The sequence below is a fragment of the Microtus oregoni genome, unplaced genomic scaffold (assembly GCF_018167655.1).
Source record: "Microtus oregoni isolate MIOR12 unplaced genomic scaffold, Mior012 000050F_003, whole genome shotgun sequence".
NCBI lineage: Eukaryota > Metazoa > Chordata > Mammalia > Rodentia > Cricetidae > Microtus > Microtus oregoni.
The window spans coordinates 275632-301970 of record NW_024543227.1 but is presented as its reverse complement, the minus strand read 5'-3'; the positions used below and the strand labels follow the sequence as shown (position 1 = coordinate 301970).

Genomic DNA, 26339 nt, shown 5'->3' with positions numbered 1-26339 from the left:
GTGTTTCGTGGCAGGACCTCTTAAGAGCTGCAGGGTTTTGCAGCTGAAGCTGAGTCAGGAAGCCTCTCTTAGATGAGGCGCTTGCTTGCCTCTAGCAAGCAGAGCAGACCCGAGAACACAGCGAGTCTAGTTGCCATCAAACAAATCGTAGCACTTTACTCCAAATGCTCTATTCAAAAGCTCTGTCTCCCTCAGGAGCCAGAAAGAGATCGCAATGGCGGCACAGCCCCAGGAAGTCGCACTTTAAAATGACACAGCGTTTTTTCTGCTACTGTTGCCGAATCAGGAAATCTCTCTACAGCATGCCACCAACGAACAGCAAAAATCTGTGTTAAACTCTCTCTCCCTTATTTGTAAGCCTTCTCAGGTTTTTTAAGTGGGTTTAGTCCATCACATCGGGCGCCAATCTGTAACGGCGTAAACAAATGCAGACAGATTGTAAAAAAATATATATCTATAGCTTTAATGTAGAAATAGACTTACAGAAGCACCGTTCCCGTGGAGACCAGGAAAGCAGAAGTGATGGCTGGGAGCATGCTCGCCAAATTTATAGGCAGACATTAGCCCGAGGCGAACACGCCCCCCAAGGGGCGGGACCTATCCCTACATATAGAGGAAACATAGAAATATCTGGAAGAAGGAAAAATAAAATCAATGCAGAAAATGATTAAACAAAACACAAATTTCATTTTCCTCTTAATATCTCTCAGTTCTGTGTGATGTTTTAAGCAGGAAGCATAGTGATGTGATGTGGTCCTCTATAGACATAGAGTAAATGTATTGTAGATTTTGTTCTTACAAGGGGTGATTGTGAAGGAGCTATAATTACAATAATATCAAATAGGGTTAGACTCGCAGGCAATCACAATGTTTGAGTTCCACTCTCTAGCTCTTATCAGGGAGATCTTGGATAGCTGCTGTAACATACTTACTCCAAAGTGCTTTGGTCTTTCTATCCAGCTGAGATGAGAAGGCATTTATGCACACAGGATCATGTTTAACCTCAGGATTGCTAATGAACAGAAGATGAGGTATTGTTATTATATTGAATGGATAAGGATGGGGGAAGGGATCTAACTCACCCTTTTGTCCCAATGTTCTGTCCGGTCTGGCAGACATCACAGCACACTGGGTTCTTCCATACAAACTCCTGCTTCTGGGTTGCAGATATTTCCCTTTATGTTTACACTAGAAGGTAGCAGAAGGGAAAAGAAAACTCATGAAATAGAGGAAACCAGGATGAGGAAGCACATAAATCCCAGGGGATGGAATGATGGTGCTTGTCTGTGCAGACGACATCAATGGAAGGTACACAATGATGTTTTTCCTCCTCCCAGGTCATCTCACCACCCTGGGCATATACAGTGATAACTGTGACTGCAGACACATACTGGGAATGTGAGCTTGTGCATTTCCCATTCCCATGGCAAGAACTCCCCTTCTCTGTGTGCACTCAGGCCCCTACTTTCATGCCACAGCCTTCCATGGGCAGCACAAAGGGGGCAAGGGAAATCGGCCAACCACAAAAATACACAGGTTTTGTTTCCTCTCCATTCAGGCCCTGAAAATGATTCTTTGAGGTAGGCATCATTACTTCCTTTCCATACAGGGGCTCAGAGAGTACAATGCGTAGACCCAGGAAATTCTCCAGAGGCACCAGATGAACACAGATGCCATCTTAAAAGGATTCCTCTAGCCATACTGGGACAAATGGAGCATGGAAATAGAGAACAGCAATAGAGGAAAACAGTTTGGGAAAATGGGTGTTGAGCCATACTGATATCGGTCAGCACATGAGTAAAGAACTATGGAGATAAGTAAGCAGTGTACTACACACCAGGTCATCATTGAAGAGGACCAGGAGAATTATAACACATAGCCTATCACAGCAGTAAGTGATTAACTAACTTTCACACATATATATCCAGGGACATATTTGCACAAGCATGAGTATATACACAACACACACTAACAAATGTCAATGTAAACACACAGCTCTCACCTCGAAGGAAGAAGAGAGTTCATTCTGGAGTCAAATATCTGTGAGTAAACATGAGTGAGACAGGTTTATGTTAGTACAAATTGCAAGTTACAATGTGGAAACAGTTTCATGAAGTTTTTATAATCACAGAATGAAGAAACTATAGACTCTCCTTAAGTACATGGGTGATAATATTAAGTAGACTGTTATGGTAAAGCAGAGAAACCTCAGCTACAGGCACTAGCTGCTATGTGATGAAAAGCAGTCCTTTGACTGGTAGAAACTTAAAGCTTTGATAAGGAGACATATTCTGATATTTTAAATGTCAGGTCCAACGTCATCTGTTAGTGACAAGGTGTTAAGTAAGTCCAACTCAGGGGGCCCAAGGAGTGGCTACTCATGGGCTCAAGAGAACACAAAGGAAATTGTAATTAGGCCCTGGGACTGCGACTTCCACCATCTCCATATCACTGCAGGTCTAAGAGTCAATCAACCAGGCTTTGCAGACCAGCCTCTGCCAAGGAATTCCTGTACACACACACACAGACACACAGACACACAGACACACACACACACACACACACACACACACACACGACACCTCTCATTCTCACTCTCCTAGCTCCCTGGTGTTTACTGAGAGCTCAAGGGGTACAACCACGTTAAAACACATTCATCTCTGACCACACACAGGATAGTGAGAGCTACAAAATTATGTATGTCTTTTGCGTGTGATATCTGTGACGATGGCCATGGACTTGTCTCTGGGACATTTCTCTCATTTGTTTCTGACTGTCAATAATAACCTGTAAATGCTGATAAGGAAAGGGGGAGAAACTGCATTACACATCAAATGAAGTTCCCATCACGGAATAATCCATGCTTTCAACAAAAAAGATTATATCAGACTTAAGAGTTCCATATGTCTTCCCAGGGCATATGCCTTTGAGGTTAGGTTATGCAGGGCCTCTCATTTAATAAATTATTTTCCTATGATTGTGGTCACATTGAGAAATCTACTTTGCATTCATCTGCAATTATTAATCGGCTTTTATACTTTCTTGTAATTCTCCTTCAATCCATATTTTGCTGTGTGACTGAAATATAAGTATGAAAGATTTGCATTCTCCTACTGAATTTTACACATAACATTACTGCATGTTTTAAAATTGTTTTATTCCACTTTAGTTTTAGTTCTTTCTTAAACGTTAAGATTATAACTCTAGATTTCTAATAATTCGTTCCTGGATGGTATGTGTTTACTTCTTTTTAAGTGTTCAAGTTAACATTTTAATGCCTTTGTTTCAGATATATGTCTTGAAAAAAGCAATCATTTTAGAGTCTATTTCAGTCAGCAATAAGAACATCGGTTATTTTTGGCTTTTGTTTTGTGTTTGGTAAGTTATGTCCATTTACATTTTTTACATTTATTTGTCTGCCTATTTTGTGTGTCTGGCAAGGCCATACATGATCTACAGTGTACTTGTAGAGGTCAGAGGACAACTTGCAGGAGTCATTTCTCTGCTTCCACAATGTGAGTCCTGGGGATCCAACTGAAGTCATCAGAAGCAGTACTCGGGCTTCTATTACACTTTAATACGATCTACATATAAGGTGAGTCACACAGTATACCTTTTTGTCCAACATATTTACTTGTAAACTTTCATTGCAATGAGTCATTGAACTTGTTCATGGCCTCTAGTTTCTGGTACACTATCATCATGGGACCCACAACAAAACTCCTCTAGGATATCCTGCAGTCACCCCAAGTAACAGAGATTCTGCAGGTATTGTTCCCCAGGACCAGTCAATTCCAGCATTCCAGTAGGCCTTAGATGGTGTAGATGTTAGGATGGGCCAAGCCAAGAACCCCAATATGGACCTGGGTGGTAGCTGAGCTGATCAGCTGCCTGCCTAAGGATAGGGCCGAAGCCAGCTCACCTATGCCCATGGCACCAGGCCCAGTTTTCCAATGCCCATGGTGAGGTGTGGGACTAGCTCTCCTGTGAAAGTCAGGGCCAGCTCTTGACACAATGTCCACCAAAGGGCAGAACCAGCTCACTCTGGCCCTTGGATATCATCATTCATGGCTCTTAAGGCCCCCTGTAGTAACATGGGCCACAAACATCAGCACATACCCTAGCTCTGGTAGGACCATAGACCCAACATGATCCTGGCAACAACTCGTCCTTGATGTCACCATTTCCCGGGTGGTTTCACAGACCACACAGATCAGGATGGCACCAGCTGCAGCAAAGCCTTTGGACACCAACGTGGCCTCAGGTGGTGGCCCACACCTCAGGCATCCGCATGGCCTTCAATGGTAACAGGAGTCAGGAAGACAAAGACCCTGGCTACTGCTGGGTCACAGATATGGCCCTGGTCAGCAGCTCAGGCATGGACAACACCATGGCCCAGGTTGGCAGCTCGGGTCTCTCAGATCATTGTCACTCCAATGGCAACACAGCGCTCAGATCCCAACAAGGCCAGAGGACACAGCCCAGACTCCAGGCTCCTGTGTGCCCTTTGGTGGCAGCGTGGACCATGGATGTTAACATAGACCCAAGCTGCAATAAGAACAGAGACCCAGAAATGACCTTTGGTAGCAACCTCGGTCCTGATGACCCCATGACCATGAATGAGAAGAAGACCACCCCCTCAGCCTGTTCCTTACCACCTTCTATTCTCCCTCTTTTCACAGCACATGAACCATCCCCCTACTCTTTCTCTCCTGTTTCTCCACCACACATTTTGCTCATTGTAATGGAAGCCTTGTAGCTCTGGGCAGGCCTCTGGTTGTCTACCAGCCAGACCAGGCTTTGAGGACTCTGGCTGGACTGTGATTGGCTAGTACCTTCTGGACCTGGATGCCATAAGGCAGAGTGGAGATGTCTTTCTGCCAGACAATGAGTACAATTAAAAACATATATGTGTAGTGTAAACATTTCAGCTCAAATGTAAAGGGATCCTGGCCGTCCAGATGCAAGGAATACCACAAAGTCAGTATAAGCTTAGCAGCTTACAGATCTGCTTCAGGGAAAGCTTTCCTCAAAGTAACAGCTCTGCTCCATCAGGAAAGTTGTTACAGCTTTGGTCAAATGACAATTAACATATCAAGAAACTGAGAAATATTTTTCCAAGTTATTGTCCTATTTCCCATGGCTACCAGCAGTCAGTATGATAGTTTCATCCCCCACAACCTTGCCAGGTCTTCGTATTATTATTTCTGAATATTTTGTGGGGGTGTCAAGAGTCCCCTAGAGTCACCTGTCTCTCTTCCCTAAGTGTTAAGGATGTTGATGCTGTATGTTCCGCTTAGTGGAGCATCTACTCACCCTTCTGGACAACTTTTATTTCATGAATTGTGTATTTTCTTAGTGACTCTTTTTTAGGCTTTCTGTATTCTGGAAACAATAAGGCTGTCATCTAATACACAATTTCCTACATTCATTTTTTCCCAGGCAGGGAAAATATCTTTTATATCACAGTGTACATTTTTCACTTTATGGAAGTCCTAACAGTCCAGTTCTTCTTTTCATAAAAGGGGTTTGTTATATCTATGAATTTTGTCTATAATTCTTTCAATTGCTTTCTGTTACAAGATTCATGCTTAGGTTGTATTTTGGATTAATTACCTTTTAGATTTGCTTTCACTATTTACTGGGTATCTGCCTATATGTTTGTGTGTGCCGTATGCACATTTGAATGCAGATGCTTGCTGAGACCAGAAAAGACTGTCAGCTCCCCTGGATCTGGAGTTATAGGTATCTCTGGGCCACCATATGGGGACTGTAAGCTGAAGTCAGGTCCTCTGCAATAGCCAAAGGCACTCTTAACCTCGGAGATGTCTCTCTAGTCCTATGTAGATCATTTGTTAATTTTGGTTGACTTTTGTATCCGGTGATAAACAACTTGTCTATATTTATATTTGTCCATGAGGATGCCCACTTGTCCCATAATAAGACAGAAAAACAGGGCATTGAAGGGGATATGAGAGGGGAATACACAGCCCCTCACCCTGTGATCATTTTTTTTTTTTTTTTTGGATTTTCGAGACAGGGTTTCTTCATAGCTTTTTAGTTCCTGTTCTGGAACTAGCTCTTGTAGACCTGGCTGGCTTCGAACTCACAGAGATCTGCCAGCCTCTGCCTGCCAAGTGTTGGGATTAAAGGCGTGAGCCAACACCACCCGTCCCTGTGATCATTTTTACATTTTTCTAACTGACATTCAAGAAGCCTCCACCCAACTGATAGAGTCGAAATTACCCACAGATATAATGCAAGTAGTACTAAAGACATCCCAAATAGTGTTTAAAAAATACAGCAAATAAACTAGGGTCTGAGGATAGGGTTCATTCTTTAATATCACTGGATGTCTTCCAGAGGATCCAGGGTTGATACCCAGCACCTACCTGATGATTCACAACTGTCTGTACTCCAGTTCTGAGAGATCTCAAACTCTGGTGTCCTCTGTGAGCAATAGGTATTCACTCAGATGGTGCACAGACTTCCTTGTGAAAAACATTAAAAAAATTAATTAATTATGCTTACTTAGGACCAGAATGTTTGCAGAATCACATATTCACCTTACAATTTAATTTACTAAAATTTTTTTAAAAGGGATAAGAACATTTAAAAGCATTATTATTTTTTACTTTTAATAACCTATTGTATATTTTCTTCAAGTGGAAAAACAGAACCATTTCAAAGACTCAAAGCATGTAATTTTCAAACAATGTAATAATGTAACAATGTAACTCTGAGAACCATAAAAATCTTCACATTTCTCACTCTCCTGCCCTCCTCACACACCCTAATCTCAAGTCTCTCTAGTCCTCACTCAGGCCTTCATTCCTGAGCCATCCCTATACTATGTGAGCTTCTTCCATAGCATGAATAAGCTCACAAGCTTTGCTTCATTCTGGCTTTTCCTGAAATTCTTTTCTGCAGCCTAATCATAGATCCAGCTTTACCAAGGTCATGGTCATCAAAGGAACAGGGTTATCCTTAGGCAGCTGATCACGATGCTGGGCTGTACCTCCTATAACCACCAACAGTCCCAGAAAAACTCGGTGACCAGCATATGCCTGCTTCACTGAAGTGTCTTTGTGTCTTTGCTAAAGGTGTCCCCTCACACGTGTGTGACTCTTCTGTCCCCTTCATATTCTTTTCTGTCTTATTGTAATTACCAATGAGGCACACTGTCTTCATTTCTCTATGTTTATAAGGAGTTTGGGAGTCAGGTGTTCATCTTCCAAGTTTGTTCCTTTTCAAGGTTGTCAATGTCAGTTCTCTTCTATGAGAAGTACAACAAGACTGTAGAGAGTACACACAGAAGGTTGACAAGAAGCTGACATGAGCCCTTGTTTCCAGTATGTGAGTCATCAGTGTCACCAGTGTGTGAGTGTGTGTGTGTGTGTGTGTGTGAGTGTGTGTGTGTTTGTGTGTGTGTGTGTGTCTGTATAGGAAGGGTCAGTGAGATCAACAAAGAAGAGGAAGATGTCACTGCACATCTTTGACTTGACTGGATGCAGACAGACTACTCCATCCCTATATTCACTACAGTAGAGTGCATGAGCGTTCTCATCTGCCTTCCTCCCCTCTCCATGAGATTTCTCTCCTCCTTCTCTGCCTTCTAGTAGAGCAGGGGAGAAAACAGTGAACTTTCCATGCAGAACCAACTCCTGGAGAAGAACCAAGTGTGGTGTGGTCTGGTCAGCCTGTTACCTGAGCAAGAGTGACAAGATCATGTGGGACTCACCAGGTCAGTCATTTCCTTTTCTCTTCCCATCCGTGTGACCAGTAGCTGGTCTGTGATGCCTTGTAGGAACACATCCTGTTGAGCAGGTAGCAGCATAGTGCAGCACACTGTAGAACAATGACATTCATAGACTCCCCAGATGACAGAAGTCTGCATGGGTTCCTTTAAATGACCCGGACTGAAATGGACGCCATCCCCATCAGACCATTTCCCCGAAAGGGCCATGCATTACTGCATCACATTTGCAGGGAGTGCTTATTAAAATGGTAGATATCTGTGTCCACGACAGACACTAAATCATGCTTATTAAAATGTTAGATATCTGGGTCCACAACAGACACTGAATCAATACCTGAGAAGTGGGGTGTGGCATAGCCACTTCTTTCTGATGGCTGTCCAGACTGAGAAGCTTCTGTAAAGCAAAGGACACTGTCGCTAAGACACAAAGGCAACCCACTAACTGGGAGAAGATCTTCACCAACCCCGCAACTGACAAAGGTCTGATCTCCAAAATATATAAAGATCTCAAGAAACTAGACCGTAAAAGGCTAACCAACCCAATTATAAAATGGGGCATTGAGCTGAACAGAGAATTCTCAACAGAAGAACTTCAAATGGCCAAAAGACACTTAAGGTCATGCTCAACTTCCTTAGTGATCAGGGAAATGCAAATCAAGACAACTTTAAGATACCATCTTACACCTGTCAGAATGGGTAAAATAAAAAACACCAATGATAGCCTTTGTTGGAGAGGTTGTGGAGAAAGGGGTACACTCATCCATTGCTGGTGGGAATGCAAACTTGTGCAACCACTTTGGAAAGCAGTATGGTGGTTTCTCAGGAAATTCGGGATCAACTTACCCCTGGACCCAGCAATACCACTCTTGGGAATATACCCAAGAGAGGCCTTATCATACAACAAAAGCATATGCTCTACCATGTTCATAGCAGCATTGTTTGTGATAGCCAGAACCTGGAAACAACCTAGATGCCCTTCAATGGAAGAATGGATGAAGAAAGTATGGAATATATACATATTAGAGTACTACTCAGCAGTAAGAACCAAGGACTTCTTGAATTTTGCATACAAATGGATGGAAATAGAAAACACTATCCTGAGTGGGGTAAGCCAGACCCAAAAAGAGGAACATGGGATGTACTCACTCATATTTGGTTTCTAGCCTTAAACCAAGGACATTGAGCCTATAATGAGTGATACTAGAGAAGCTAAATAAGGAGAACCCAAAGAAAAACATATAGGCATCCTCCTGAATATTAACCTTCAGCAGGCGATGAAAGGAGACAGAGACAGAGACCCACATTGGAGCACCGGACATAAATCTCAAGGTCCAAATCAGGAGCAGAAGGAGAGAGAGCACGAGCAAGGAACTCAGGACCGCAAGGGGTGCACCCATACACTGAGACAAAGGGGATGTTCTACTGAGAACTCACCAAGGCCAGCTGGCCTGGGTCTGGAAAAGCCTGGGATAAAACCGGACTCTCTGAACATAGCAGACAATGAGGACTACTGAGAACTCAAGAACAATGGCAATGGGTTTCTGATCCTACTGCACACGCTGACTTTGTGGGAGCCTAGGCAGTTTGGATGCTCAACTTACTAGACCTGGATGGAGGTGGGGTTCCTTGGACTTCCCACAGGACAGGGAACCCTGATTGCTTTTCGGGCTGAGGGGGGGACTTAATTGGGGGAGGGGGAGGGATATGGGAGGCGGTGGCGGGGAAGAGACAGAAATCTTTAATAAATAAATAAATTAAAAAATTAAAAAAAAAGTATTGCTAGTGGGTTTTACATTCTGTCTTTCAGGATATGGATCACAGACTGCTTAATTCCATACAATGTCCTCTTGTTAATCCCATAAATACCAGTGTGTTACATGGCATAGCAAATAGATAAATCAATTCCTTCATGTATGTTTATCCAGATATTCACATAGTGGCCTCTTTTGTGAGCACCGGGTTCCTGCACTGAGAAGACTAGCAGAGTTAGATGGCTAAATTGTCAGTAAGTAGAGGATAGCAGTAATTGCAGCAACTCCATATGTTATTTGTGCTTTAAAGAACTCAAGGTGGACATAAAATGGCTGTGATGGGGATTGTTGTAGGTGGGGTTCCCCCCAAAGGTCGGTTTCATCAGGTAGCATTTGACTCGAGTCCTGATTGACAAGAAGAAGAAGGGATATACAAGCCTTGTTGGTGGGCTTGTCCACATGGACCTCATTTGGTCTACGAGCAGAGGACAAGCCTAGAGGCTGGCGGACAGTGTAGTCATGTCGGTGTGAGGTGGAAAGGGTAGATGACTCTCATAGTCTTTCAGTTGTATTATGACTATGAAAGGAAGATTTGGAGAGAGTCACAATTTCACTCTTGTTGTTGTTATGTTATTGTGTGTAGAATGAACTGAGTAGAAACTGTTGCGAGAGTGGGTTGGAACAGCCATTATGATCAACGGGAGCCATGCAGCTGCAGTGTGTAGAGAGTGGGACCTTTGGCCATGGCTGCTGTTGGCAGGGCAGTGACTGTGCATGGGGCTTATGGGGAAGAGGCGGGGCAAAAATTCCTGGGCTTTTCTGGCTCCATGTCCACATAGTGGTGCTGTTTTCTGATAACAGTTGTTTCTTGTATTTTTGAGACATTCCCTGGATGGTTTGGAAACCCAATGACCCTTATCGTGAAACTTGGTGATTTAATGACACACATCAGTTGATGAAGAAGCTTCTCTCATCTCTCCAGCAATACTTGCTCACCTTAGTGACACCTGGAAGTGTCATACAATGTTCACCTCCCAGAGGAGTAGTAGTAATGGCACTAGTGGTAAAGGTAGTAGTAGTGATAGTGGTGGTGGTATTGGTGGTGGTGGTGATGGTGGTGGTTGTGGTGGTGTTAGTGGTGGTGATGGTGTTAGTGGTGGTGGTGGTGGTGGTGGTGGTGGTGGTGGTGGTGGTGGTGGTGGTGATGGTGGTGGTAATGGTGGTGGTGTTAGTGGTGGTGGTGGTGGTGCTGGTGGTGATGGTGGTGGTGGTGATGGTGGTGGTGGTGGTGGTGGTGGTGGTGGTGGTGATGGTGGTGATGGTGGTGGTGGTGGTGATGGTGGTGGTAATGGTGGTGGTGGTGGTAATGGTGGTGGTGTTAGTGGTGGTGGTGGTGGTAATTTTGGTGGTGGTGTTAGTGGTGGTGGTGGTGGTGGTGATGATGGTGGTGGTGGTGATTTTGGTGGTGGTATTAGTGGTGGTGGTGGTGATGATGGTGGTGGTGGTTGTGGTAGTAGTGATGGTGGTGGTAATGGTGGTGGTGGTGATGGTGGTGGTGCTAATGGTGGTGTTGGTAATGGTGGTGGTGTTAGTGGTAATGGTGGTGGTGGTGATGGTGGTGGTGGTGGTGGTGGTGTTAGTGGTGGTGATGGTGTTAGTTGTGGTGGTGGTGGTGGTAGTGGTGGTGGTGGTGGTGGTGGTGGTTGTAGTTTCACCTCTGGGACCTCTGAACTCGCCAACCATGGGATCATGATCAGATTTATAGTACTAGGCAAGTGTTTCCTCCTGTGGAGTGGGCCTTAAATTGAAACATAAAGTTACTTGGTTACCTCTGTGATATTCATGCCACTGTTGACCCATGGGTATATCTTGCCATGTTGGCCATTATTGTAGTTCACAGAGGAATAAGAACATTGACAACTTTCCTCCACTCAATAGCCTGGTAGTATCTTCTGGTAATAGGAAAACTAGGTAATAGGAAGGAAGGTTTCTGGTCAGTGTCAACTTGATTTCTCCATACCCTGTGGCCAACGTGTGTGGTGTCTTAAGCAATAGGAATCAAGAGCAATGACAATAGGAAACAAGATCAAAACAATACCTGCATTGTTTTGGGGGATCACTGGAACAGCCCTGACCAACAGCTGGAGGGGGTGTTCCACACTTGGCACTGGGCTTTTTAATAATCCATGGCTTCTGGGAGAAGCATCATCCCTTTCGTCAGGTAACTCCAATTAAATTCATATATATTATAAAATAGTAGGTTTGGCTACTACTATGACATCTGGTCTTTAATTCAGTCTGTAAGAGAAAATATTCCACATCTCCCTGATAAGTCTGACTTGCTGCACTCAAGTGAAGATCTCCATTTTAACACGGACTTTTTAGTCTTTTCCAAATTCTTCCTGATGCGATAGGTCACTGTGCACTTTTCTGTTGCATTCCTGGCCCCAAATCTGGAATCAGCCATTTTCCCCAGGCATCTTTGAGGGGGCAGTTTTTTTAGTGTACTCAATCTGAGCAATGGAGTTGTTGGTGATAAGTAGTTGATTGGAATCAGTGCATGGAATGAGTACTTCTGCATCTTCGAGAGCATAAATGTCAGCCTCTGTCCTGGTTTCTTCCAGGGCACTCTATAGGAGATCATTTTCTTTTCTTGGGGGGCGCTCAACTATCCAGTGTTTCAAAGCACAAGCATACATATTTTATCAATTCTCCCACTCACAATAAAGGTGTGCACTCTCTGTTCCCAATGCACCTTTCTGAATTGATGAAAATGCTCTGCATCTGCACTGCCCAGCCCAGGAAGCTCTAGCTGTCTGTGGCTGTTGGCCACTGGAAATCTGAGCAGTGCTGAAGGTGACACTTATAATTATGATTAAATTTTGTTTGTTAAAGCTGACTTTATTTATTTTAAATAGGGTTATATAATTTATAAACCTCCATGTGCCGCATGTAACTGAGGAAAACATTAGGCAGATAACCCTGGCCTCATTTCTTCACCTTGTGTTGTGTATTCACAATATATCCTGGAGATCACTCTATAATTATAATCATGGACTTCATGTTGCCTTCTTAAAAATTATTTTGTTTGTTTTGAGATAGAATCTCAGTATATAAGTCAGGTAAAACTTGAGCTCACTATGTAGCTCAGGATAGCCTCAAAACGACTATTCTCTTGTCTTTACCATCAGCCTGTTGGCATCACAGATGCATACCATCATACCTGGCTAAGCACATGCGTACCTAGTCATTTGAGTGGTAGATACACCTGAGATCATGCTGTCCCTCTTTCCTTCCCACAGATGTTTTTCATAGTTCTGCTCTTGGAGTTCTACATTGTTGCTCTGTCAGATTCTTTGTGTCCCCTTCCGTGTTCTTTGGGATGGATCCTTAGAAGAAAGACCCCTGGTCCCAGAATGCACGCTTGTGGTTTTCACTAGCATAAGATCCATCCATAGGCTTGGAGAACAGTTGCATTCTCTCCAGCAATGGAGAAGAGTGTCTTTTTGCTCACAGACTACCCACGGGGAGAGCTGAGAGGAGGTGACTGCTATGTGAGAAACCTGTGGTGAGCATTTCCTGAAATCAGGAGAGTGACATGCTCAGACTGGACCCTCTGCCTGTCTTTGTCTTTGAAGATGTGGTTCCTCTTCCTCTCTGAGTCCTGTGGCTCTGGTTCTAGGCCCACAGTGTGGGAAAGGGAAGTCACGTGCTTGGTGTAACCTCAATGACCTCCTTAAACAAATTGCTTTCTTATAGATCATCCATACATGTTAACTGCACTATCAAATGGAAGCAGAATCAGAAAAAAATCTACTCCGCACCGAGGATAACTTCCAAGACAGACACCACACAAGGTTTATTCTCCCTCCCCTCTGTAAGGGAGATATAGCCAGGAGAAGAGTGGGGCCTGATAGCGAAGACTGTGGGAAGGATGGGCCAAATTTTCCTTGGTTTCCAAGGCAGCATTTGTTTTTCTACATAGGGAGTACATGGAATTTCTCCTCCAGCAATGTATGGGCTTTTCTTCTGTCACATTTTCCATTTAAATGGGTGTAGCATAGAGACATCTCAGTCATTAAGCTTTCCCTTCTAGAGTATGAAGTCCAGAATTACCCCAAGACATATGTTGGGGCATCAATGTAAACTATTGCACACACATGGAAATTAGAGAAAATAAAAAGCAATTCTACTTTCTAACACTAGAAGAATATAGACAACATCTACTAAAATTGGGTGACTTGCATATTTTGGCCAATTGGAAACATACATGCATTCTTTTATGGCAGGGTTGGTACATGCACACGGAAGAACCAAGACTGTGGAATTCTTGGCCCATCTGTTGGCTCACCAGGCAAAGGTGCTTACAGCCCAGCCCAACGAGTTTGAGGCCTGGAACCTACTTGGTGGAAGAAAAGAGCCAACTCCTGTAAATTGTCCTCAGATCTTGAACACGCTACATACCACCACAATAAATATATACAATAAATTCTTGTTAAAGCTATGAATTTTTCTACTGCTTAAGGAAGCAGTCCCTCTTCTCCCGCTGTCCACACTGCTCAGGGCAGAGGTGACCATGTTCCCAGTTTCCCTAGAGCCTTTCCTTCGGGAACCCTGACCCTGAGGCGGTGTTTCACAATGTTCCTTCCATCCCTGCTCTTGCAGGGTGAGGTAAGTGTCCAGGTGGCCGCAGAAATGGGAAGAGTCTGGTCCTCCCAGTTGCTGAGATGAGCAGCCTCTCTTGCCACACAACCTCCACAAGAGGAAGCAGCAGATGAGATTAAGAAAAAACAGGGGGAAAACGTGGCAGGAACCTTCAGTATTCCTTCCACACCAGGTGACAGGCGGGCTTGGAGTCCAGCCCTCTAAAAAATGTCAGAAAGCTCTGGAATTCATGGACTTCCCTGAGCTATGTGGTAGCAGGCCTCACTATGTTTACAGTGGAAAATCCCCACCAGTAGTGTGGGAGCGTAATAGAGACAGTGAGTTTGTATGTGCAGGGGCTCTGGATTGGGGTATGTGATAGGAAACAGTCCTGCTGTTCCCACATGGATCAGGAGATGTCTCCTGACTCCATTTTTAACAGATTATTTTATCACCATGAAATGGCATCTTTCAAAAATTTTTAAATGCTTTTTTTGTTGTTGTTGTTAATGAACAGAAACAAAACTTTTCCTCAAAATATAACAGGACAGGGAAAAACTTTTCCCAATTTTCATTGGTTGTCTTTGCCTTTAGATTTACTTTAATCCTGGGGAGGAGGGCTATGTATGTGAATGTCAGTGTCCAGCAGTGTTGGATCCCGGAGGCTGGAGTTGCACATGGTTTGAGCTTCCTGTCATCGGTGCTGGGATTTGAACTCAGGTCCTCTGGGGAAGCAAGTATCGCTCCTAACCAATGAACCATCTACTGCCTCAGCTCCCCAAGGGTTAAGGTTAGGGTTAGGGTAAGGTCCTTCTATGTACCATATAGTATGTGAAGGATTGCAATTCTGTAAAAATCCCTCGGCTCATTTGAGAGATAATCACTGGAAATGTAATTTCTCAAAAGCTTTCCTATTATGTCCAGAAGATGCCACCAACCAGAGCGTACTGATTTTTCTGTTACCCCGAATGCATGGATCCTTGAATCCCCGACAGCCACCCCAGTTCTCATGGCTATAGACCAACTGTCTAGACGGCTTGTGATCCTGCCATTCTGACATGAATCATCAGATGTTACCTGCCTCCACTGGAGGGTGGGGTTGAGACGGGGTGTCTCTGTAGTTTTGGAGCCCTCCTGGAACTAGCTCTTGTAGACCAGGCTGGCCTTGAGCTCACAGAGATCCACCTGCCTCTACCTCCCGAGTGTTGGGATTAAAGGTGTGCGCCACCACTGCCCAGCCACTTGCCTCCAATTTTAACAGATTATTTTTCTCGCCATGGACCATCTATCTCTCCAGCTCCCCAACGGTGGCGTACATAGTTAACTTACTTCAGTGCATTAGGAATTTATTATGGTGGTAGCCTGTCTGCATGCGCCACCATCTCATTCTATAGCTGCTTCTTACAAAAGGAAATTCCCCTGTGGATATTTGTGCCCACTCACAAGAAATGACTAAAGGACACTTCCTTTTACCAGTGGGCCTGATTCTTCAAGCATCTTGACAATTCAAATCTCCGAGTTTCCCGTTTTAGTTAGTTGCACGATGTTTTCATTTGCCCCAAGTCAGCTAAGCACCCGAAGAGAACACCTGTCTGTGCATGTCTGAGAAATTGATGAGTTCCACAAAACTCTGGCTATGTGCACATCTGATATCCTGGTATAATGACTCAGACTGTATCTTAGAAGCAACTGCAGAATTGGAAGGGAAACCTTACTGGCCAAGTTGTGTTCATGCTACCCCTATAAGAGCACAAAGTTGGGAGAAGGTCACCTTATGCTAAAAAAGAGAGAAATTTCCCACATCCTCTTTGCAGAAAATTGGGGAAGCATCAATGTGGGATAAAAGGGAAGCTTTACAGCATAGACCATCCCAGGGATATGCGCCTGGCAAACACAGAGCTCAAATCTCTTGGAGTCTGGAGGTGGTGTGGAGGTTTGAATAAGAATGGTCCCCATAGGCTCATGTATCTGAATGCTTAGTCTCCAGGGAGGGGCACTCTTTGAGAAGGCTTAGATGATGTGGTGTCCTTGTTGGAGTAGAAGTGGCATCATTGGAGGAAGTGTGCCACTGGGGGTGGGCTTTGAATTTCAAAATCCCATGTCAGGCCCAGTGTCAGCCTCTCTCTCCCTGTGGATCAGGTAATAGAACTCTCAGCTACTTCTCCAACACCATGTCTGCCTGTGTGCCACCATGCTCCCTGCCGTGATGGTAACAGACCAACCTCAGAAACTATAAGCAAGGCACGTGAATGCTTTCTTTGATAAGAGTGGCCTTGCTCATGGTGTCTCTTCACAGCAATAGAACAGTGACCAAGACAGATGGTGTTTCATAAATTCCTGTGTGCTCAAGGTCTTTACAGTTTTAGTATACACAGGTTTGTCCATGAAGAGGGCCAAAGGGGGACTACTGTTTTCTGAAGAGCACATTATTTTAGACAAGTAACTGGAATGGCCTCCTGCTCTGCCCAAATGTCCCACAGTAGTCTCTTGTATTAATGACTGACATCTTGGAACAGATTCTAGTCAATGCACTTATGAGTATTCAACCAGCCCCAATTCTCCCTCTGCAGCTGCTGGTGGGGCAGAGGAAATCCCTTACATGACAGTGGTAGTTTGAATGAGGATGGTCCCCGTAAGCTCCTATGGTTAATGTTTCAGTGGTGAATAATTTAAGAAAGATTAGGATGTGTGTCCTTTTTGGACAAGGCGTGTCACTGGGTGTGAGTTCTGATGACTCAAAAGAACTCTGCCTCCAAGGGGAACCCTCATCCATTGCTGGTGGGAATGCAATCTTGTGCAACCACTTTGGAAATCGGTGTTTCGGTTTCTCAGGAAATTCGGGATCAACTTACCCCTGGACCCAGCAATACCACTCCTGGGAATATACCCAAGAGATGCCCTATCATATGACAAGAGCATTTGTTCAACTATGTTTATAGCAGTATTATTTGTAATAGCCAGAACCTGGAAACAACCTAGATGCCCTTCAATGGAAGAATGGATGAAGAAAGTGTGGAATATCTACACATTAGAGTACTATGCTGCGGTAAAAAAACAATGACTTCTCAAATTTTGCATGCAAATGGATGGAAATAGAAAACACTATCCTGAGTGAGGTAACCCAGAGCCAAAAAGAGGAACATGGGTTGTACTCACTCATAATTGGTTTCTAGCCATAAACAAGGGTCACGGAGTCTACAATTGGTGATACCAAAGAAGCTAAGTAAGAAGGTGAACCAAAGGAAAAGCATATAGATGTCCTCTTGGCTATGGGAAGTAGACAAAATTTGCCCGGGGAGAAAATTGAGAACTTGGGGGTGGGGTGGGATGGGGGTAAGGGGAGATGGGGAGAGAGGGGGATAGGGGGAGAATGGGGGGAGCTTGGGGAAGGGGGAGGATTGGGATGAAGGAAGGTTGGATGGGGGAGCACGGAAGCACGGTTCTTAGTTAAGGGAGCCACCTTAGGGTTGGCAAGAGACTTGAACCTAGAGTGGCTCCCAGATGCCCAAGCCGAGGTCCCCAGTTAGTTCCTTGGGCAGCTAAGGATGAGGAACCTGAAATGACCCTATCCTATAGCAATACTGACGAATATCTTGCATATCATCATAGAACCTTCATCTGGTGATGGATGGAGACAGAGATAGAGACCCACACTGGAGCACTGGACTGAGCTCCCAAGGTCCCGATGAGGAGCAGAAGGAGGGAGAACATGAGCAAAGAAGTCGGGACCACGAGGGGAGCACCCACCCACTGAGACAGTGGAGCTGATCTACTGGGAGCTCACCAAGACCAGCTGGACTGTGACTGAAAAAGCATGGGATAAAACTGGACTCTCTGAGCATGGCGAACAATGAGGGCTGATGAGAACCCAAGGACAATGGCACGGGGTTTTGAACCTACGTAATGTGCTGGCTTTGTGGGAGCCTAGCCAGTTTGGATGTTCACCTTCCTAGAAATGGACGGAGGGGGGAGGACCTAGGACTTACCGCAGGGCAGGGAAATCTGACTGCTCTTTGGGCTGGAGAGGGAGGGGGAGAGGAGTGGGAGGAGGGGGAGAAGGGTGGGAGGAGAGGGAGAAGGGTGGGAGGAGGGGGAGGGAAATAGGAGGCTGGGAGGAGGAGGAAATTTGTTTTTTTTTTCTTTTCTCAATAAAAAAAATAAAATAAAATAAAAAAAAGACCTCTGCCTCCTGCCTGTGATCAGGATGTAAACTCTCAGTTACTGCTACGGTGTCCTGCCAGGCTGGCTGCTGCCATGCTGCCCACAGTGATGGTACTGGACTAACCCTCTGACACTGAAAGCAAGCTCCCAATTTAATGCTTTGTTCTGTAAATTCCCTTCAGCACAGCGCCTTTTCCCAGCAATAGAACAGTAGCTCAGTCAATGTCCTGTGGCTGTCAAGGGACTTGCAGTTCCTGCCTCTTTTCTTCTGTGTTATCTCTTCTTGTAGGGCACAGGGGATAATTTCTATTTCAATATCAAATTAGTGGCTCCAAAATGATGGTGAGGTAAAGGAAATACTTTGGAGATCTTCCTGCAATAGAGAAGGGACCCCAAGTTTGTTCTACATCGTAAGGGTGAATACATATTACATCTGAGTCATATGCAGAGCATATTCATAGAAAAGTACATGGCAACCACACCACAAACACCGTGGAAACATACTTGGCTACCACACCACAAACACCAGGTTGCTCTTGGAAGTCCCCAGCAGGCATGGTGCAACACAATTGCAGTGACTGACCAGGATACAACTTGCCTGGCAGGCAGCGATCTGGGGACTGTACCACAGCCTCCTGGAGAGGGGATGGAAAGTCTAGGAAATCCATCCATCCCAGAGTCAGGGGATTCAAGGTGACCACCACATTCATATTCTCTACAGAGCACCACTCTGTATCCCGTGTGCACTGCCCACTTTACACTTAGGGAGGATGAAGTGAGTTGTGGAGCACTACAGTTGCTGCAGTCCATAAATGGAACTGCTCTATACGTGTGCCAGCTTTCCAAACACACTAAAAACGCATTGTATTCCATAAAACATCAGCCCTTTTTAAGAAAATAAATGTAGGCATGTAGTTTGAATGCCACCTCCTGGCCTTAGTGGGAACTACATCAGTGAGAGTCTTGGGCCCAGTGGAGTCTATGTTTGGATGGGAGGGAACATTGACTGTGACCTGGACTTGAAGGGACCATACCTCTGAAGATAAGGCAGTGTTTTTTCACCTCATTATGATTTCCTGTCACATAATACTTGACATCTTAGGTATATCAAATGTAAACCCGAGATTGGAGACCAATCCTAGTCTAAGGCTAAGATAAAGCAGCCTCATTAGATAGAGATGGTGGAGCTCTGTGTGTAAACACACACACACACACACACACACACACACACACACACCACACACACACCACACACACACACACACAGAGGCATGCACACAGCATCAAAATAGATTACATTCGTCCTTACTGCTCCAGAAACTGAACAAAATGACTACTTCTCCTGAAGTATGGAAGGTGTATAATCCTTTATCCAAAGTGCGATTGTGGGTTCGTGCATGCCTGTGAGTGCGTGAGCAATTGTGTGTGTGCGCGCGCGTGAGGTCAGGGGACAGAAGACAGCCTCCGGTGTTGTACCTCAGGTGCCGTCCCCCTGAAGTTTTTCTTAGAAAAGGTTTCCAACTGGCCTGGAACAAGCAAGGCAGGCTGGGTTGGCTGGGCAGCACACTCCAGGGAAAGCTTGCCTCCACCTTCACACACAAGCATGTCCCACCACACCTACTACTTTTCCTGCTGTAGTTTATCTTCATTTTCTTGATGATGCTCTCTGTGAATGACACTCAGGGCCTCATGCCCACAAGGCCAGCAATTTATTGATTTAGCTGTCTCCCCAGCCCCACTTTTACCACCCGAGCACAAGCATTTTTCTCAGTTTACACTTTAAAGTACTTTCCTTCCTGGATACGAAATTTGAAACACCACAGGAAAGCACATGTACTACCATAAGGAAATCTGTGTCTGTCGCTGGGCTGATTCCTACCCCTAAGGCACAGGGCTGTCTGCAGGGAAATCTCCTGAGAGTGAGCAATCTGAGTACAGTCCAAGCCACCATTTTCTATACGCCTTGCTGTATGTGGTGGTGAGGAAGTTGCCTTCCCATTTAGGGGATGGTAATCTTTAAAATGTCTGGGCCAGGGGCGTACATTGCTGTGCCTCATATCCGGGGAAAGAGGATGGCTTCCCATGCCAGAACTAAGCTGAAACTTTACAACAGTGAATGGAATGATAATAGTCCTGCTAACTACTTTGTGTGTTTAGTGCAGAGTCTCAGAGAAGCCCAGCCCAGCCTGGGACTCTTGCCCTTCCTCCCTCAGCCTTCAGAGTGCTGCTGGTCTTCCAAGCTTAGCACACTGCCACAGCTCAAGTATTCATTTTAATGTAAACACATTCTTAATGCTACTGTTTTCTTCTCGGCCCAGTAACATTTTCATTCCATTTCTACATGTATATGGTTGAATTCCCAAGAAATAAGTAATTTTATCATTGATTTCCCTGCAAAAATTTATTTTATAATGATCCACATCTCTTGAAAAACCATGAATTCTAAGATTGCTATTTTAGGAAATTTAGCATTGACGAGATATTTTAGGTTTTTGCTTGGTTTTCATTGTTAGTTAGGGCCTCTCTATGCTATTCAGGCTGTTCTGAAACTTTTTAGCACTAATGATCGATCGTGTAACCCCAGTGTTCAAATAGCTGGAAGTGCACGCATTTGCCACCTAACGCTGATGAAAACTGTTCTCAATACTGCCTGGCATTTGACCATTTTTCTTCATTGTTTCACAACAATTATTTTAATTTGTACATAATTTTAAAATGTACATAACTTAATAATAATTACGTTGTGTATATTCCTATGTGTATGTACACATGAATTCCTGTGCCTCCAAAGGTCAGGAGAGGTCATACCTTCCTGGAGCTGAGGTATGGTCCTTCAAGGATGTTGGAAATGGATGCTGGAAACTACCTTGGATCCTCAGCAACAATAGAATGCACTCTGAACCACTGAGACATCTCCCCTGCCAGACTGTAGACTGTTAGATTCCGTTAGCCTTTATAATGTTCATATTTTAAATTCCACTGTGTTTTCCCCTTGGTCAATGACCTGGAGTTGATGCTTCTTTTTTTTTCTTGTTTAGATTTTAGTTATACTTTTAATTATGTCTGTCTGTCTGTCTGTGGTATGCACATGATTGGCAGAGGCATTGACTCCTGATGGGGCTAGAGTTAAAGGCAGTTGTGAGCTATCTGCCATGGGGGCTGGGAGCCATACTCTCATAAACAGTAATGACTCTCTTGTCTCTTTCCTCCTCCCTCTACGCCTTGAGTGCTGGTATTACAGGTGAGGGTGAACATGCCCAGAGGGTCAAAGAACACAGAGCAATTTCCATTCTAGGCAATCATTCTGCCACGAGAGCTATGTCGCCAGTCCCCATACTGTGGCTTTTTAAATTCACCAGTGATTTCTTTTCATGGTATAGCATTCTCATTGAACAGCTACCAGAGAAACCAAGAATATAGCTGGGAATGTGTGCACAGCCAGGGGAGCAATAGCAGTGTCTAGGGACCACTTTTAAAAATCCCCAAATGTGCTCCCACCACATTTGTGAAGAGCTTGGGACAGGGCCGTCAGATGCTGGGCAGATCTAAGTGCTGTAGCATCCTCGAGTCCAGCCTCTGGCAAGGACATCCTGTTCCCGAGAGCAAGTCTCCTGCCAGCAAACCTACCTTACATGCCCAGCTTCCCAAAGGTCAGCAACAAGGGACTAGAGGCTGTTGTTGTACTGTCTGTGGATGTGTGTGCACAGCCAACGACCCAGACCCTGCAGAAGAATCACAAAACAGGAAAAAGGTTGGTCAAAGAATCAGACACATCCTTAAGCTCAGTGCTGAAGACATAAAAAAAGAAAATTTGGAAATATAGCATAGTGTGTGGAAATAGAAATGACGGAGAAAGAAGAACAGGATTTCCCTTGCACGGAGATGTGAGTGTATGTGTCCTGATGTGGGGCTGTGCCTCCCTAGGAGTATGGGGACAATGATGAAGGGATCCCAGAGATATCTGAGAAGCCGGATTCTGTGTTTGGATGTCTGTACAGCAATGGTTCTCAGCCTTCCTATGCTGTGACGTGACTCTTTTTTTTTTAAATATTTATTTATTATGTATACAATATTCTGTCTGTGTGTATGCCTGAAGGCCAGAAGAGGGCGCCAGACCTCTTTACAGATGGTTGTGAGCCACCATGTGGTTGCTGGGAATTGAACTCAGGACCTTTGAAAGAGCAGGCAATGCTCTTAACCACTGAGCCATCTCTCCAGCCCCCTGTGACATGACTCTTAATACAGTCCCTCATGCGTGGTGATCCCAACCAGAAAATTATTTCTGTTGCTTCATCATCGCTGTAAAGTTGTTACAGGTAAGAATCACAATGGAAATAGTTTTGGAGATAGACGTTTGCTGAAGGGGTCAAGTCACAGGTTGAACCACTTTTCTAGAGTCAGAGATATGTGGGACCTTCCTAGCCCCAGCAACTTTGGTTCCCTGAGCCAGGATGTCCTGGACCCATTTTCCAAACACAGGCTGGGAATTTCTGTGAGGAGAAAACAGAGTGAGACCCTCTGCTCTGAGCTGTGCTTCCCACTCTGTGAATTGAGAGCATCACACTGCTCATGTGCTAATTTGGGGGTCTTTAGTGATAATACCTGCTTTAAATACCAGTCACAAGTTCCTGCATATGTGACAGACTAATGTTGATATATGCAATTGGAATTACAGGCTGGCCTTGAACTCAGACATCCAACTGCCTCTGTCTTGTGAATGTTTGCTCCGTGCCCAGCTGTCAAAAATACGCATTTCTAAAGGCAGTCTTCTTCTGGAGAAAGAATAGGGACAAGCAGTTGCTACAGAATTTAGAGACTGATTTCACTTCAACTCTGCCTAAAACCTACTCACTTCCTTCATCTGTAAACCTACCAAGAGCAGTACATGCTGTAGAACAGCCATTTTCAAAAATACACTGAATTTTGTGTTCACTTTTTATGAGACAAATGTTAGATTCTTATTCTGTTGGAAATTATGCTACAGTTAGCTGTACTTAGAAAACTTTACATCTGAAAATTATTCATCAGCAACTCGTTATCAAATTGTTAAGTTTTACAATGACTAGATTGGGTATTCAAACTATCCTGTGTCAATACACGTGGAATAACTGATGTCAGTAAATGGAAGCACCGTGTCTCCATGTGGTCAGACAAATCCAGAGATGTTAGAGCAATGTCTCCACAAGGAAAATGCACAGCGCATCCAGGTGCTATCTGCCCTCTCCCAGACAAGGCTGCACAGGGCAGCTCTCCTGCTGATCACTGCAGCATGGCTTCATCCCTCTTTCATACCTCCATCCCTCCCCTGTCTTCGGAACCATCTCCACTGTCTCCACACACTACCTCATCCCGCCCTCCCCAGGCCTTTCTCTGTTCAGTGCCAAGTCACCTTCTACCAAAAGGAAACATATCATGACAATTCCATAACTCACCTTCCACACAGATCATATAATCCAAATGTCATACACAGCTGACAATGACAACATTTTCCTTTCTGTCCTATCCCCAAGCAGTGTCCACGTTGTCTTCAAGGTTCTGGCAACTAGCCTTGTTCTCTGCTCTTAGATCCACTGTTCTCCATGGAAGCAAGCACGCCCACAACTTGGTTTGTGCACGGTCTTGCTTCTATTTGCCATTCAGGACTCAGATCACATGCTAACTTCTGAAACCTTTGGGGGTAACATCACATACGACAATCCCCATCACAACTATTTCCTGTCCCCTTTATGATCTTTAAAGCGCCAATAATACACGGAATTGCTGTGATTACTGATTTCTTCTGCTTACTGACAGTTTGCCTATCTAACACGATATACAAGGACCCGTGCTAGTCTTCACAGTGCAGGAACAAGGTGTTCACTAAAGAGGCCACTATGTGAATATCTGGATAAACGTACACGAAGGAATTGATTTGTCTATTTGATATGCCATGCAACACAGTGGTATTTAAGGCAGTAACAAGAGAACATGGCATGGACTTAAGCAGTCTGTGACTTCATATCCTGGAAGACAGAATATCAAACACACTAGCAATACGTTTTAACATGGACAGCCATCAGAAAGAAGTGGCTATGCCACACTCACTTCCTAGGGTTTGAATCAGTGTCTGCTGTGGACCCAGATATCTACCATTTTAATAAGCATGATTCAGTGTCTGTTGTGGATCCAGATTTCTACCATCTTAATAAGCAATCCCTCCAAATGTGATGCAGTCATGCATGGCCCATTCGGGGAAATGGTCTGATGGGGATTGCTTCCATTTCAGTCCTGGTCATTTAAAGGGACCCCTACAGGGTTCAGTCATCTGGGGAGTCTATGAATGCCAGTGTTTCACAGTGTGCTGCTCTTTGCTGCGACCTGCTCAACAGGATGTGTTCCTACAAGGCATCACAGACCAGCTGCTGGTCACACAGATGGGAAGAGAAAAGGAAATGACTCACCTGGTGAGTCCCACATGATCTTGTCACTCTACTGTACTGAATATAAGGATGGAGTAGTCTGTCTGCATCCAGTCAAGTCAAAGATGTGCAGTGACATCTTCCTTTTCTTTGTTCATTTCACAGACCCTTTATACACAGCCATGTACACATCACACACACACACACACACACACACACACACACACACTCACATTGGTGGCAATGATGACTCACATACTGGAAACAAGGGCTCATGTCAGCTTCTTGTCAACATTCTGCGTGTTCTCTCTGCAGGTCTGCTGTTCTTCTCATAGAAGAGACCTGACATTGATAGACAGAGTACACAAAGTATCACTGACAAGAAGCATTTGCTTTTGGCTTTCTTCCCAGGGGTGGTCAGATAATCCAGAATTCTAGACAGATAACAAATGAAGAGCAGGTCCACTTGAATGTACTCCCACGGGCATGTTATGGGATAATTTAAGCATCACAGTATATAATGATGACAAAGGAGTACTCCTTTAAGAAATGGGTGTTTCTTAGTAGACACAAACGCATGAGTAAATCCATTAATAAACAAAAGATAAAAGGGAAACTTTACTCAAAGACAAGCAATGCTTGTATACTAGTAACTGCACAGGGAAGTAGGTATCAGAGCAACACTTAGCAGGCGTCATGGTTATAATAAACATGGAAAGAACCATACATAAAACACCCCCTCTGTACAAGTCCACAGCAACACTGCTAAAATCTGCATGACTGGATGGGAAAACAAGAGGGAAAACACACGAGTACTAACCTTTTCCTTTTTGTGTTGGGGAAAATAATATTAGATATTTTGAAAATAATTACCTAAGTATTCTTCATAATACAAACCTTTCTGGAGTTACACATACATACCTAACTCTTCACATGTATCCCCTTCTTTCTCTCCACCGTGATCTCAGCACCTCCCTGATGGAGCTAGCTGGGAGGTAAAGGACTATCTCTATGATTCCAAAGATGCCATTGGGGCAAACCTTTGACCTGTGGCTGCCTTAGAAATTTTCCCCCAAACTGGGTGTTGGACATTTGTTTCTGTTCTCATAATTCACTTGCAACTTCAAAGTACTGAATTTTAAACACAGCAAATATATGTTAGCATCAAAGACATTTTCATCATAGAGAATGTAATTAAATATTTTAACCTAAAAGATTCATCAATAACTCTGTCTAAATTTAACACAGACAGCTGACCACAGTGAAATGAATGTGTGGAAGCTGTAATTTAAAATCCCTGTCACTGGAGATAGCATCAGGAAATATGAAATAATTAGGAAAACTCTGCCCACTTCTCTGTAGTGCCTAGACACTGAATGGGACAACTCATTGCTGAGAGTAAAGATGTATAGATTCATCGACTGTGGCGATATTTTGTTTCTTCCATGACAATAAAGCTTGCCTGAGAATCAGTGTGTGCAGATAGCCACTAGTTAGCCACAGAAGACAGGCAGTGTTGTCACTCACCTTTCCCAACACTTAAGAAACAGAACTCTGTGAGTTCAAGGCCATCCTGGGCTACATTAGATTGATCCAGTCTAAAAGAGAAACAGAGTCAGGCAGTGG

At 44.2% G+C, this 26339-nt stretch overlaps 2 long non-coding RNA genes across 10 annotated transcripts in view; one reads left to right on the top strand and one right to left on the bottom strand.

The window, feature by feature from the left end:
* Positions 1 to 3703, top strand: part of LOC121436758 — a 31220-nt gene extending 27517 nt beyond the window's left edge. For both annotated transcript variants that reach the window (XR_005972765.1, XR_005972764.1), the window contains one exon: positions 3442 to 3703. This is a non-coding gene — a long non-coding RNA (uncharacterized LOC121436758). The remainder of the gene's footprint in view (positions 1 to 3441) is intronic.
* On the bottom strand, positions 549 to 25417 carry LOC121436749. 8 transcript variants are annotated; one of them, XR_005972753.1, is made up of 8 exons: positions 24947 to 25417; positions 21943 to 22037; positions 7742 to 8153; positions 7170 to 7276; positions 6393 to 6491; positions 4120 to 4548; positions 2003 to 2040; positions 549 to 1188 (listed from the first exon to the last, which is right to left on the bottom strand). It is a non-coding gene; the product is annotated as an uncharacterized LOC121436749 (long non-coding RNA). The 8 variants fall into 8 exon arrangements; XR_005972754.1 differs by lacking the exon at positions 7170 to 7276 and having other exon boundaries at positions 549 to 1012; positions 1083 to 1188; XR_005972751.1 differs by lacking the exon at positions 7170 to 7276 and having other exon boundaries at positions 7742 to 7848; positions 8094 to 8153.
* Positions 25418 to 26339: the final 922 nt, after the last annotated feature.